Genomic DNA, 14,247 nt, shown 5'->3' on the forward strand with positions numbered 1-14,247 from the left:
ATTCTATGCCATTCTGATCCTTGGCTTGAGCTGTCGCCTCATGGAAGAGGATGAAGGCACAACAGAGCTCTAAGAGAGGAGAGAAATTTGGAAGCATCCTAGAGGAAGACATTGTATATCCATTTGTTATTGATCTTTAGAAAGCTATCTGGCACTGAGGAGGAGGAAGAAGAGGAGGAGGAGGAATAATAATAATAGAGTGGTGAAAACTTTTATGGATAGAAATAAAAATATGGCATGGGGGGAGATAATTTAATTTGTTTAACTATTTGAGTACAGCAAGTAAATCAGTGACACTGTTTTGCTTGATGACACTTGCCAATTATTCTTTTGGAATAATTTGCATGGCTGGAATGATGAAAGTTTTACATTTGCTTGAGATAATGCGAGATAATGGAGGAAAACTCTGGAGTGAGCAGTCAACATTGGTGTAGGGATTATGTACTTAAGTGACCTTAAACAGAACCAGGCAATAAACGCCATACAAAATATCCTCCTGTAATTGGAGAAGTGGCTGGAATACAGGTTTCTGCTCTTCTCTCCACAATCCTATCATTTTCTAGAAGGAGCAACTGATCAGGGCAAACTTTTCCATCTGGTGTCTTCCCAATGTGTAAGAATGAGTTCTTTCAGAATGTTCACCTGCCAATTATGCTAGGAGTTGTCATATAGAGAGGCAGGGTAAGAATGATAAAAACTTGGCCTTAAATACTGTCTCACATAAGTGACCTATTAAACATTTAACTACATTGAGGGCACTAAACCACGGTTTGTGTAATTGTTTTTTACTGAATAAGCCACATTGGATAGTTTTATAAAGGTAAAGATTTCCCTGTCCAGTCCTATCTGCAGTTGTCATCTCTTTCTTGGCCAACAATATGCTAATTCCTAAAGCAAGATTTGCATATCGTATTAACAAAAGCAAAAGCCCCACATTATGGTTTAAATCTTCCACCCTTCAGTTCCAGCAAACTCTTTCTGGTTGAACTTCCTGAAGACACTAACAATGCCCTGCATTTGAAGGAAAATTCTTGAGGCCAACTTAAAAGCCTAGAACCCAAGAACATTTTCTCAGAAAATGAAAACTGTTAATTTAACCATCAAACATTTAGAAAGCCAAGAAATTTTGATAAATTAGGAAAAGATACTGCGTGATGAGCAGAGCTCTGGGAAAGCAAAAGTAAACAACTCCATAGAAAGAAAAAAAATCATGAAATAACTGCCTTTTTGTCCTTACAGCACCCCCATTGATTTTGTAGTCCTGCCCAATTACGTCAATGGCCTCACTGACTTCATGAGCAGATGATGTGTTCTATCCAATGAAATGCTTGGTTGCTTTGTCAAATAGTAATATACTTTAATTTGCTTAAGTCTATAAAGAGAGACTGTAACCTAACCACCTTTTAGGCAATTCTTTCCTGCCTCCCATTATCAGTAACTGTCAATAAATCAAGTTGTGCTTTCACAGAAATGTACTCATGTAAACATTCAGTTCAGATGAACTTGAAAAAGGGAGAGAGAAAAAAATATCTTACAATACATAAGTGCACTAACATGCTTATTGTCCCTGTCATTGTGTTTTTATTCTCTTACTAGCTGGAAACCTGTGCTTCGTGAGGAAACTATGTGATCGGGCAATGTAGGAGAAATTCGGTTCACTCCGGTTTAATCCGTTGGCTCAATGGTAGTTGGTGATTGAAACACATAAGGGAACATTGCTCCCACTGCCTTGAGTCTGGGAACAGTTCCATAGGTGGAAGGCATAGACATCTTGGTGAGGTACCAACGTTTAGTACTGTAAGAAGCCCCAGACTGCTCCTGAGTGAAGGAGTGAAATGTCTGCCAGTTTGAACTGAGGTAATGGAATGTGAGGCAACTGGCAGTTGGAACAGAGTTCTTTTCAGGTGGGGAGAGGGAGTAGAATGTCTAACTCCTTAGCATCAGAGCATGTTAATTACTGTATAAGAACTAATGATCAGATGGTCATTTTGACAAATTCTTTCTTAGCGAGCACCTAGAAGCCAAAAGGAATATATGTGCCAAATTTCAGGTTTGTAGGCTTTACGGTTCTGGAGATTTCATGGTCAGTGAGTGGTATTTGCCTTATATTTATATAGATTCTTGTTCTCGTTTTTGTTTGACAAATTCCAATAAATAAATAAATTGTGTCATGATTTACTTATCTGATTAGATGTACAGGTAGTCCTTATAACCATAATTGGGCCTGTAATTATAATTATAAATCCTGATAGTTGTCGAGCGGCTTATCACATGACCATGCCCAATTTTACAACTTCTGTGGCAGTAAAGCGAACATGGCTGTTATTAAGTGAATTTGGCAGTTGTTAAGCAAACCCATAGATGTGGGCGAGTTGCTGAGCATCCAAAATGCAGTGACATGGTAGGGGGGAGCGACCATTGGAGCAAGGAATCCAGGACATATGTACTTTTTCCAGGTCCATTATATGTTTGAATGGTTGTTATGCAACCAGTTGTAAGTTGAAGGCTACCTATGGAAATCCATGTTTGTAATTCCAGCTTATTGAAGGATGTTATGTATCACTAAATATTTACTGTTCTTGTATCAAAATGGCCATGGAGAGGCCATTTTTATGGTGCTGTGCTTTGAGTTCTTGCACAACTTTATTGCAATCCTCTTTGACTTCTTTCCAAAGGCAAAGCAAATCGCTTGAACGTTTTTCTTACTTCTATAGAAGCTTCACCTCCAGATAGCCAAGCAGAACAGTTCATAACAGAGCCTGCCTTTATGATTGCAAGTCATGACAGCCATTAAGTGAGGCACCCAGGTGATTGCCTTGCATAATGACCCCCATCCCTTTCTCCCTGAGGAGGACCATGCAGGTTATTAAGCGGGGCATGGGATGCGTGTGAAGTGAACAAAGAAAATCTTTCTGAAGCAAATTTTTTTTTGAAAGATCCTGCCAGGACTTTTCTAAAAACTTTTTATTGTTTGACTGACTTCTAGATTACAACCCAGCTATGACTCTAAAGGCAAGTCAAGATCGCACATTTTAAACTATTTAGGTTATTTAAAAATGGCATTGTGAAGTATTTCTATGCCACAGCCATCAGCAAAATTAATAATTTATTGCATTGATAAGGATTACAGAACCACAGAGCTATGCTGTGTCAATTCCTGACCATAAGAGGGCACCAGAAGCTCATATACTGTGCAACATGAAGCTTTATTTTTATTTAATTATTTTTTTACAGCTTACTCAATCAATAATAAAGGACTGAGGGCTATGTGTCTCTGAAGTTTGATATATATATTTCAAAAGTAACTAGGTCTGCATGCTACATTGACAATAAAACATGGTTCTTCCAGATACAGCCTGACATTAATCTGAATTAAGGTTCTTTAATAACCCTATGGTTCTACAAAACTGTGGTTTGTGCTTCTGGAAAAAAGCATAAGAAAAAGAAAAGAAATATGGCTAAGAAAGTAGGATCATGTCAATCTTGAACACCAGTGCTGTCTTATGGTTTGGATTAGTTTTTAGATGTATCTCCAGACTAGACAGTCTCTGAAGGTGACAGTTTTAAAGGAGTTACTGTCTTCCTAGTTAAGCTTTTCCACCAGAACAGCAAGTGATACTGTACTTTTTACTTCCTAGAGATGTTAAGGTGCCCAAAGCCATCTAAATGTTAGAGGGTGAATGATGCAGTGTCTTTCTTTCTTTCTTTCTTTCTTTCTTTCTTTCTTTCTTTCTTTCTTTCTTTCTTTCTTCTTTGTTTCCTTCCTTCCTTCCTTCCTTCCTTCCTTCCTTCCTTCCTTCCTTCCTTCCTTCCTTCCTTCCTGAGAGTTTTTGTTTACTTGCTCACTGTTTTCCCCACTCCATATCTGGCAAACAGACTCCAAAGCTGACTCTTTGAGGATTTCCTATTACTTACCAAGCAGAACAGGACAACATAGTTCGAAGGGACCTTGGTGGTCTTGTAGTACAACCCTCTACTCAAGCAGGAGACCCTCTACCATTTCAAACAGTTGTCGGCTGTGACCAGGGGGGCATTTGCCCAGGTTCGCCTGGTCCGTCAGTTACGGCCCTACCTGAACCGGGAGGCGCTCGCAACAGTCACTCGAGCCCTTGTGATCTCTAGGCTGGAATACTGCAATGGGCTCTACATGGGGTTACCCTTGAAGTGCATCCGGCGACTGCAGTTAGTCCAGAATGCAGCCGCGCGAGTGATAGTGGGCGCACCGCGGTTCGCCCACATTACACCTATACTCCGCGAGCTGCACTGGCTACCTGTCAATCTCCGGGTGCGCTTCAGGGTACTGATGACCACCTTTAAAGCACTCCATGGTAGTGGATCTGGGTACTTGAGAGACCGCCTTCTGCCGATTATCTCCCTTCGACCGATTAGATCGCACAGACTGGGCCTCCTCCGAATCCCATCCGCCAGTCAATGTCGACTGGCGACTACACGGAGGAGAGCCTTTTCTGTTGCAGGTCTGACCCTGTGGAACGATCTCCCCGTTGAGATTCGTACCCTCACCACCATCCAGACCTTCCGCGCAGCCCTTAAGATCTGGCTCTCCCAGCAGGCCTGGGGATAGGTTCCCAATTTACCCGCCCGAGTGTTGACTGTGGAATGCAAGTTGTGTTTTATTATTTTATTTTGTTCACTTATTGTTTGTTTTTTGGTATTGCACTCCCTTCCCTGTGATTGTAAGCCGCCCTGAGTCCCCTCAGGGAGAAGGGCGGCCTATAAATCTTAATAAAATGTCTCAAAATGTCTCAAACAAGTGGTTGTAATGGAGCAACCACAATTTTTGAAATTTCTCCTTAATTCTAGATTGGTTCTCTCTTTGATTAATTTCTATCCATTGCTTCTTGTTCTGCCTTCAGATGCTTTGGAGAGAAGGTTGACCCACTCTTTGTGGAAACCCCTTAGCTATTGGAACATTGCTATCATGTCTTCCCTACTCGTTCTTTTCATTAAACTACGGTAGACTTACCCAATTCCTTCAACCATTCTTCATGGGTTTTAACCTCCAGTCTCCTAATAACTTTTGTTGCTCTTTTTTGCACTTTTTCTAGAGTCTCTCTCAAGACCTTTTTTATATTGTAATGGCCAAAATTAGATGAAGTATTCCAAGTGTGGTCTTGTCAAAGCGTTATAAAGTGGTACTAATACTTCTCATGATCTTGATTCTGTTCCTCTGTCACTGCAGCCTACTGCTTTGCTTTTTTGATGGCTGCAGCACACTCATATTTAAGTGATTACCCACTTAAATATGGGGCTCTAAGATCTCTCCCACAGTTACTACTACTGAGCCATGTATCACCTATTCTATACCTGTGCATTTTGGTTTTTCTTGCCTAAGTGTAGAACCTTACTTTTCTTATTCTTATGAATTTTGTTTTGTATAAAAAAATATGGGCAGATCCAGTTTCAGGCTAAAGAAAAAAAAAAGTATCTGCAAGAGTCAAAGTTAGAAACATTTCTCTGAGATCCTATTTTCAGCCAATCGCTTTGAATCTATCTTGCCCTCCCTGTATGGGCTCACCTGTGCCAACTTCACTCTAGAAATGCTGATAACCATTTCAGCTGGCTGAAGATTCTCTTGTTTCAAACCCACATAGGGCCAATTAGAGTGGACTTAACTGCTTGACATAACTAATGGGTTGGTTTTTGCTGTGGGAAGTTCTTATCCCTGGGGAATAGACATTTTCATTTTCAATTCCTCCTCTTGGCTTCCAATTGAATGACGGGCTCCTTTTTTTTAAAACTGCCTGAGAAATGTTAGGCATAATATTATAATGAGGGCAAGCAACTGTTTGCAGGTCCACTGTGTTATTTTTCCTCCTAAATGGTAAAGAGGCTTATTTGTGTGTGTTTGTTTTTGTAATAATGGTCCTCCATACTCTGGGCTGATTTAATAGTTGAATAACTAAACTTTAATGGATTGCTGGGTAGGACTGATTAGGATGTTAAATCAAGTTATACTAAAAGTAGAAAAGAAGAGGAGGAGGAGGAAGTAGTAGTGATCGCCAAAACTAGTTGTTCACATTTGCAAATTAAAACAATGTTAGGGTTATGATCTTGTCCAAAATCACACAGGCCTACATAATGATCGGCATAGATAGAACAACTAATATAAAGAAGTAGATTCCAGTGTTAAATTGGATGAAGCAGATGTTTATAGAACAGACTTCTCTCATATTTTCCCTCATAGGAATGTCTATTTAAATATGGCAGCCTTTGTCAATCTTCTGTCTTGAATTAGAATGCCAGTCTTCCCCAGCCAACACAATCTACTATATGTAAAAAGCATGAGTTGCAGAGAATTCTAATGGATGCCACATTCTATATTAGATGAGAGAAAATATTTCCAGGGGTCAAGAATGGAAATTACCTGTCTGTTGTGCCATTGGATCCATTTGGAGAAGATGGTCCAAGACCAAAAAATGGATTCCTTTAATATTTACATCTTAGGAGAGTTGTAGACACATGATGGGAATCTCTCCTAAATTGTATTCCTTTTTATCCACACTGTAATAAAAGTTTTTTTTTTAAGAAAAGCATTAACAATAGTTTCTTCCTGAAGTTTATAGTCTTGCTTTTGTTCTGACCTAGAGCATGAAGCAAACTCCTGGTCCTGACAAAAAACCCTTTAATTAATTTACTGTGAATTCTGCTTATTCACATACAGCAAAGTCTTTCAAGGGAGGATTTACAGTCATAGACCTTATCTGGCGTAGAGCTGCCAAGCCGATATCTGCAAAATTTGGCAAGGAGTCTCGAGAGTCACGAGCCAATTAAGCGAATCTCCTGAAAACTCCATTCCCCTTTTGCTCCTCTTTTATTTCTTCTGAGAGGGCCCATTCATCTTCCATCTGTAGCCTTACTCCCTGTTCTTTAGTTGTTCCCTTCATCTGGCAACTCTGTGCATGCACACACTGGGAACAAGCTCCAGCTGTTCGTCTGCTTCACTGATGTCTGACTCTGAAGGCAGCTGATAACTGGCATACGGCTCTGGGCCCCCTCTCTGCCTCCGACATAGAGCCCTCATCAGAGGCTTCCCCAGACTCCAGGACTGGCCCATGTTCCTCCCCAACCTCCTCACTGTCTGAATCTGCTTCCAGCTCTGCTGGCTGGCCACAACAGCTTTGATCTCCAAATTAAACATTCTTGGCTAGCTCTCTTCTGTTTCTGCCTTTAGTACAAAGTGATATTCCTTTCTCGGTATTCTTTATATTCTATAAAGAACCGCCAACAAAAGCAAAACTGGTGTAATTTCTTAAAATATCTTATTTCCAAAGTACTATGTCATTGCTTGTATGTGAGTTCCAGTGAAAAGGGGAAGATAATGTTCTTGAACGTCTTTACCCAAATAATTTATATGCTACCTGGTGTCCTAGAAATTGTTCTTTGGCAAATGTCTATTTCTCCTCAAATTCCCAAGGAACCACCTGCAATTTTGGAGAACTGCCTACGGAGGAAGAAAACTATAATGAAACCAATCTGGAGGACTGCAAGATACTAAAGTGTGTCCCTAACAATGAATCTTCAGGGTGACCCTTTTGAATATCATCACTAGGATAGACTGGACCAAGGACGCTTTTTCAAATTAGTTCTATGAACACCTTGTCTCTTTCATTAAATGTACCGATACAAGCCATTTCAAAACAGATGTTGGCCATCTGTATTGTGCACCCACTTCTCAGACAGAGCCATGAATGGCTGAGCTATGCAGCATGAACTGGTGACTGGGATGGAGATAACTCTGCCACATTAACCTGGTTGGATTGAATTATACAAGATATTCAAACACATGTAATAACACATCTAATTGAGGCCCCTATGCTCTCTGGACATCTTGGTGCAGCTGTGTTAGTCCTTCAAAGTGATCCAGATGACAAGTGGGTTTGCAACCAAACTGAAGTTACTCTAAACGTGGCCAGGTAGTGTCAATGTGGTCCAGGTTAGTCCAAAATGATTACTTGATTCAGCTCTTCAACCAAATCCATTTTGTTACCGGAGGGGAGAGGCGGGTGGAGAAAACTTCATGAGACACGGAAGAGATTTAATTATTACCCCTTGTTTGGTAACAAAAGAACATTTTTGGGTACTTCCTCAATATTTATCTGCCAATTTATCATACAACTTTCTAAGATATTAACCGTGTAAGATAGTTATAATTACATAGCACAGCTGAATCTCATCTTTATTTAATGGCTTTGTAAGGCTGCCCACTTGTCAATGAGATTGGGCAGTTTATACAACAAAACCATAAAAAAACAAATAAACAAGCAGAGAGGGACAAATGGATTACACCATTGCTGGTGCTTAGTAGTCCCACAGAATTCTACCTCTGAGCTTAGTACTATTGCGCCATTGTAATATCAGATACAACAAGGCTTTTTTCCTTGATCCTCTAAAATACACATGTCTATAGGTTGTTCAAGAGGTGTCAAGCCCAACACCTTTTTTAAAAAAAAGTTGGTTCAAAGAAAGATGTCTGAACTTGTGCAAAATGCTTTCTCCAATACAGCTCTTCTATTACACCTGTAGATTTTCACTTTCTCATTTTTACGTGCCTGTTCCAACATGTCTTTTAATCATCATGTGTGGCCAAACGAAGGCATGATCTGCCCTTGGCCTGCATGCTGACTGCAGCATCGCACTCTACCCAGAGAGCCAAGACCCATGTGGCTGCAAGCCTAATTATTTTTGGCAATTGTCATCCTACAGCTGGAGCTCTTCACTAGCTTCCCAATTATTTAGCATAGTGGTAGGTTCTCTCTGCACTGGGAACTGGATGGCAGCTGTGGTAATCTAGGTGCCAACTCTCTCCATCCAGCAGTGTCATGTTGTGAGTTCTCTAGTCCAACTGACCACACCCTTTTGGAGTTGGGCACTTTCTCTGGCTTTCTTTTCCCCCAAACCTGCTTCTGCAATGCATCCTTCTCCTTACTTCTTTCTGTATTTTCCACAATTGCCTACTTTCCAAGACTCAGGTGCCAATTGTTTAGCAAAAGGACTTCTGGGTTGCTCTTTTTCATTCCGGGCACTGCAGTTCAAACTGGAAAAGTATCAGAGAATGGCTCCCTCAAGTGGAAGCTGGTGGAACAAACCTGGTGGTAGCATTGCGTGGTGACTCACTTGCGTTTGTTCTATTTTAGCTAATTGATTGTCATTCAAAAATAGGGCAGATTCAAGTTGTAAATTGTACATGATCAACACCATTGCTTAGTCCATACAACGTTTGTTAAGAATCTCCTTCCAGTTCTCTAACTCTGTAGAGTCTAAGCCAACATAAAGCCACCTTAACCTCTTTATGTTGGAATTCATTGTTGGAATGTACCGGTATTTCTATGTAACAACTACAGTAGTATTCAGCCAGTAGATGGCAGTGTTTACAAGTTTGGATCTATGGTATATACTCTATGCCAGGGGTCCCCAACTCTCAGTCCATGGACCAGTACAGGCTGCGGCATGCTAGAAACGGGGCTGTGCAAACAAGTGAAGTCCCATCCATGGGATTCAGGCAGCATGAGAAATCACAGCCCCTCCGGTCAGCGGAAAAACCTCTTTCCACAGAATGGTCCCTGGTGCCCAAACGGGGAGGGGGGCACTGTTCTATGCACTTTTGTTTTAAGTGGAGTTTCCTGTTTCTTATTACAGTTAAACAGTTGAGCAGAAAAGGATGTGATGATTGTATTGTACTCTCTGTTTGCTCTATGGTGCTTTATATAAACGGAAACTCTTAGCACATTATTTATTTATATTCCCACCTTTATCGTTGTTATAAACAACTCAAGGTCTAATACTCCTTCCACCTCCTTTTTTTCTTCCACAACAATCCTGTGAAGTGGGTTGAGCTGAGAAGGAGGGACTGGCCCAACGTCCCTCAGCCAGATTTCCTGCCTAGGCTGGGGACTAGGAGCCACTGTGGGATTCAAAACTTTTTACTACCGGTTCTGTGGGTGTAGCTTTGTGGGTGTGGCAGGAAGGATATTGTAAAAAACCCACTCCCTCCCCACTCCTGTGGGAAGGTTACTGCAAAATCCCCATTCCCTCCCCACCCCACTAACCTGCTTTCCAGCTCCGTTCTCCTGTTCAGGACAACAAAAGAAGATCAGCTGGGAGGCAGCAGGGGCGGAGCCAGCCTATTTGCCAGTTCTCCGAACTACTCAAAATTTCCGCTACCGGTTCTCCAGAACCTGTCAGAACTGGCTGAATACCACCTCCGACTAGGAGTCATGATGTCCTGGTGTCTCGCCTAGATTTATTGAATTTCCCTCAGTTCTGAAAAAAAAAAGATATTTAACATTATGGTCCCTTACTGCTACACCCATGTGAAATAGTCATCGCTGGTTGTGTTTTTCATGGAGAAAACTGTTTGACCTTGTGAACAGTCTGGCAGAGTTCCTGATGGGGAAACACACCAGATCCTTGTCTCCTTCAGGATGCCCCATTCTTATGTAAGGGGAGAAAAATGAAGTGTGGGTGAAAAAGTTCAGCTATGATGGGGAAATCTCACAGTGGGCCTCTATAGGCTTTCTTCAAATGCATATTTTCTAGAATAATAGAGATGGTGTTGGGCAAAATGGCATTTCCAGAACCCACCCAGTCTGATCCTTATTTCTGGATGATTCATTTCATTTAATGTACGTTAGATCAAATAATAACACAAAAGTCGGTAGGAACAGTTGAAAAACTTTATTTTCTCACAGAGTTAAAAAATGTACTCTCGATATTGACATCTCAAAGCAAGCATGCTAAATTTCCTCACAATAGATATCTATGTAGTTTGTACTTTACATCAGCATTTCTGATTGACTCACCACACACCTTATCTTTCTTTTTTAATCCCTGGACAGATTTTCCTAGCTCCCTTATGCCAGTAACTTATGTCACCTTTTTCTTTCTAAGAATTTCTAGCATCGTCTTGTGGTAACGTTATTATGAGTGGGAATGGTACAGTATGGAGGGGGGGGAAATCCAGTTTTTTTGGTGCTTCCACAAGAATAATGAGAGGGGAGAATGGCTGCTTTAAATTTGCATGCCTTCCCAATTGATCTGGCCTACCCCTTTTGCTGTGAGATTTTTTGCATGCTCTGCAAGACTTGGTACAGTTCTTGAGCCACTAGGAGTCATATATGTCTGCTTCAGTGGTAGGATTCAAGATTTTTTTTACTACCGGTTCTGTGGGTGTGGCTTGGTGGGCATGGCTTGGTGGGCATGGCAGGGGAAGGTTACTTCAAAATCCCCATTCCCTCCCCACCCCACTAACCTGCTTTCCGGCTCCGTTCTCCTGTTCAGGACAAAAAAAGAAGATCGGCTGAGAGGCAGCATGGGCGGGGCCAGCCTACTTGCCGGTTCTCCAAACTACTCAAAATTTCCACTACCGGTTCTCCAGAACCTGTCAGAACTGACTGAATACCACCTCTGGTCTGCTTTGAAACATACTTTCTACCCAAGGATAAGGGTTTTCTCTCTCCCTTCCTTGAAACTTTTGAGGTACTAATGCGCAGCTGACATTTATAGGATATACTGAAAGTATGAGTGGGAGACTACATCGAATCACTGTGAATATGCAAATAGCTCTAATGGTGCATTAGTAACCCTTCTGGCTGCTTTGTGCCATTAAAAATGATTGCCGAAATGACTGCATTTAGAGAGACATTATAACTTCTTTCCCCGCTTTGCAAAAATACGTAGGTATCTGATCTTATCAACTCTTCCTGCTGAGCAGAGATGTGGGGTCTCTATAAGGATCTTCCAATTTCAGGCCTGCTTCTAATTATGTGATATATATTTTTTAGAAATCTCCTCCCCCTTGCTAATAGGTTTTCCTTGATTCTTTAGTGGCTGCTTCCCATGTAGATTGTTGATAATTTAACTTTTAAAAAAATCGTTGTTATATATACACTCTTAGACATTCAGGTTGATCTACTAAAAGTCAACCCCTGTGAATATCATAGAAAAAGTTAGATATGCTTAACAGAGCAATACGGATCCCCCCGCCCATACTGTACCATTCCCACTCATAATAATATAGGTCCCATGGGTTTACACTCTTGCTAACTGATTTAAGGTATTCAGCTTAAGAAATATATATGTTTGAAAATAAGTAACCATGAGATAAGTTGATTCTTCTTACAAATATGTATCTGGATTCTATATGATTGTTAAGTGCAAAAGCATTAGGGAGGAAGGAGCTATGCTCTTTCTTTAAAAACTCTTCTTTAAAAGAAAGTTAGTTAAGTTTTTAATAAGCATTTGCAATGCACAATGAGGCCTTGAGTCCTCTCATTTTCAGTTTCAAAAGTCTCATTTAAATATTGCATATCTATTGTGCAAGTATTTGCAATCAAGAAACTATGATTGTCCCCTTGGTAGCTCATTCATTGGAACCATTCATTGTTGTTCAATGCAACATCTATTGGCGTCTTTTGGTAATCCTTTTTGATATCATAAAGAGAAACAATTACATTCACTATTTAAATCCCATCTGTGTTCCCTCTATCATAACTGCTGGAATTCATAGTTGGAATATACTTCTATGCAACAACTATAGTAGTATTCAGCCAGTAGATGGCAGTGTTTACAGGTTTGGATCTATGGTATATACTCTGTGCTCTTTTGTTCTAAGTAGAATTTCCTGTTTTCCTGTTACAGCTAAACAGCTAAGCAGTAAAGCACATGGTGACTGTACTCTTTGTTTGCTCTGTGGTGTTATATATAAACAGAATTTCTAACACTTTCCATTAGGTAGGATGAGACAGTATAGTAACTTCAACTATATGCTTCTTTCCTTCATAAACATTTTTACTTAGAACAACCTGTAAAGGAAATGATCTTCCTCATTTGCCTGCAAGTGGGGCATGAACTAACTATCTCTTATCTGCAACCGATAGATCAGGTGTCTTAAAGTCATATTTTGCTGTTTCAATTTTTTTCCTGCTTCTTGGAGCATCCCGATCTTCTTGAATTGGGAAAGTCTGCTGGAGACCAGAATATTTTGAAAGCAGCTGAAAAGTACACATCATAGCCATTATCGGTAAATGCTAATTGCAATGGAAGAAGAAAGAAGAAGAAAATATAGGAAAAATGGTTATGAGATCTTTTTATTTCTTGCTACCCCCACAATGTGGGTGCATCAGTCTTGTGCTTGTAGGTCTTTGTGGTACATTGTCCCCCTCTCTGTATTTTTAACTGTATCGCTCATAATTCCTGATTTATGCTAGCTGGGTGTAGGGAATTTTACCCCAAACTATTTAGACCATATCTACCAGACTTGGAGTGCTATTCTTGTGATTATGAAGGAAGGGCCTTTTACTGTAGTACCTTTTTATATAATCAATTATACTATAATTATATAAAATATATATTTTACTGTAGTATACATTTATATAATCAAATAAGTATATTAAGTTCTGTACACTGCCTAGAATCTCTTGTGAAATAGGCAGCCATACAAATATGAAAAATAAATAAAATATATTAAATATAAAATCCTTGTACCTACCTCAAACTTCATTTGTTTGCTGTGTGTTGTTATGTAAAGCATCCCATATGCAGAAATGAAAAATTTCAGGAAGATGAGACTCAAGATTTTCTTGCTGATGTGCTAATTTACACATACACGTATTGCTTGTTTTGAAATCCTACTTCAGACAGAAATCCTTCTGGTCTACCTTTTCCTCATTACAAATGTCAAATGATTCTAAAGGAGAAGAGTCTTAAACTGCTTTTGTTTCTCCATCTTTTTGGAGATCATTGTTTTCTGAAGATTTCAGGATTTATTCTTTCAAAATTCCTCTGCTACGTCCTGGGTCTGGGTTCTTCTGTTTGGTGTCAGGTTTCCAAGTAACGTCCCTGATGAAAGAAGACTCCGAGGCTTGAAGTTCCTCAAAGTTCCATTTTATTAGAGATGTCATATTGGCACATCTGGGAAAACCTGAATCTGAAAGCTTCCAGGTTTCCCCACCCAAAAGAAATTCTAAGCACCTACCCAGCACCCACATGTCCATCACATGGTCCAATCAAAACACTGCCCCAACTGGAGATACCTCCCAGTCACACCACTCAAGGTGCAGGGCAGAACGTCCTTGACTCTTAGAGAAAGGAATGTTATTATGACAATATATCTCCCCAGCTCCATACAATTCCCCTCCCAGTTTCCCACAGACTAAATGTGACAGACCTGAAGATCCAATGCCCAAGATGGCTTCCAGGCCTGGCATTTGTTGCTCCTCAAAAATGTCC

Source organism: Thamnophis elegans, chromosome 2 (genome assembly GCF_009769535.1).
Source record: "Thamnophis elegans isolate rThaEle1 chromosome 2, rThaEle1.pri, whole genome shotgun sequence".
Taxonomy (NCBI): Eukaryota; Metazoa; Chordata; class Lepidosauria; order Squamata; family Colubridae; genus Thamnophis; species Thamnophis elegans.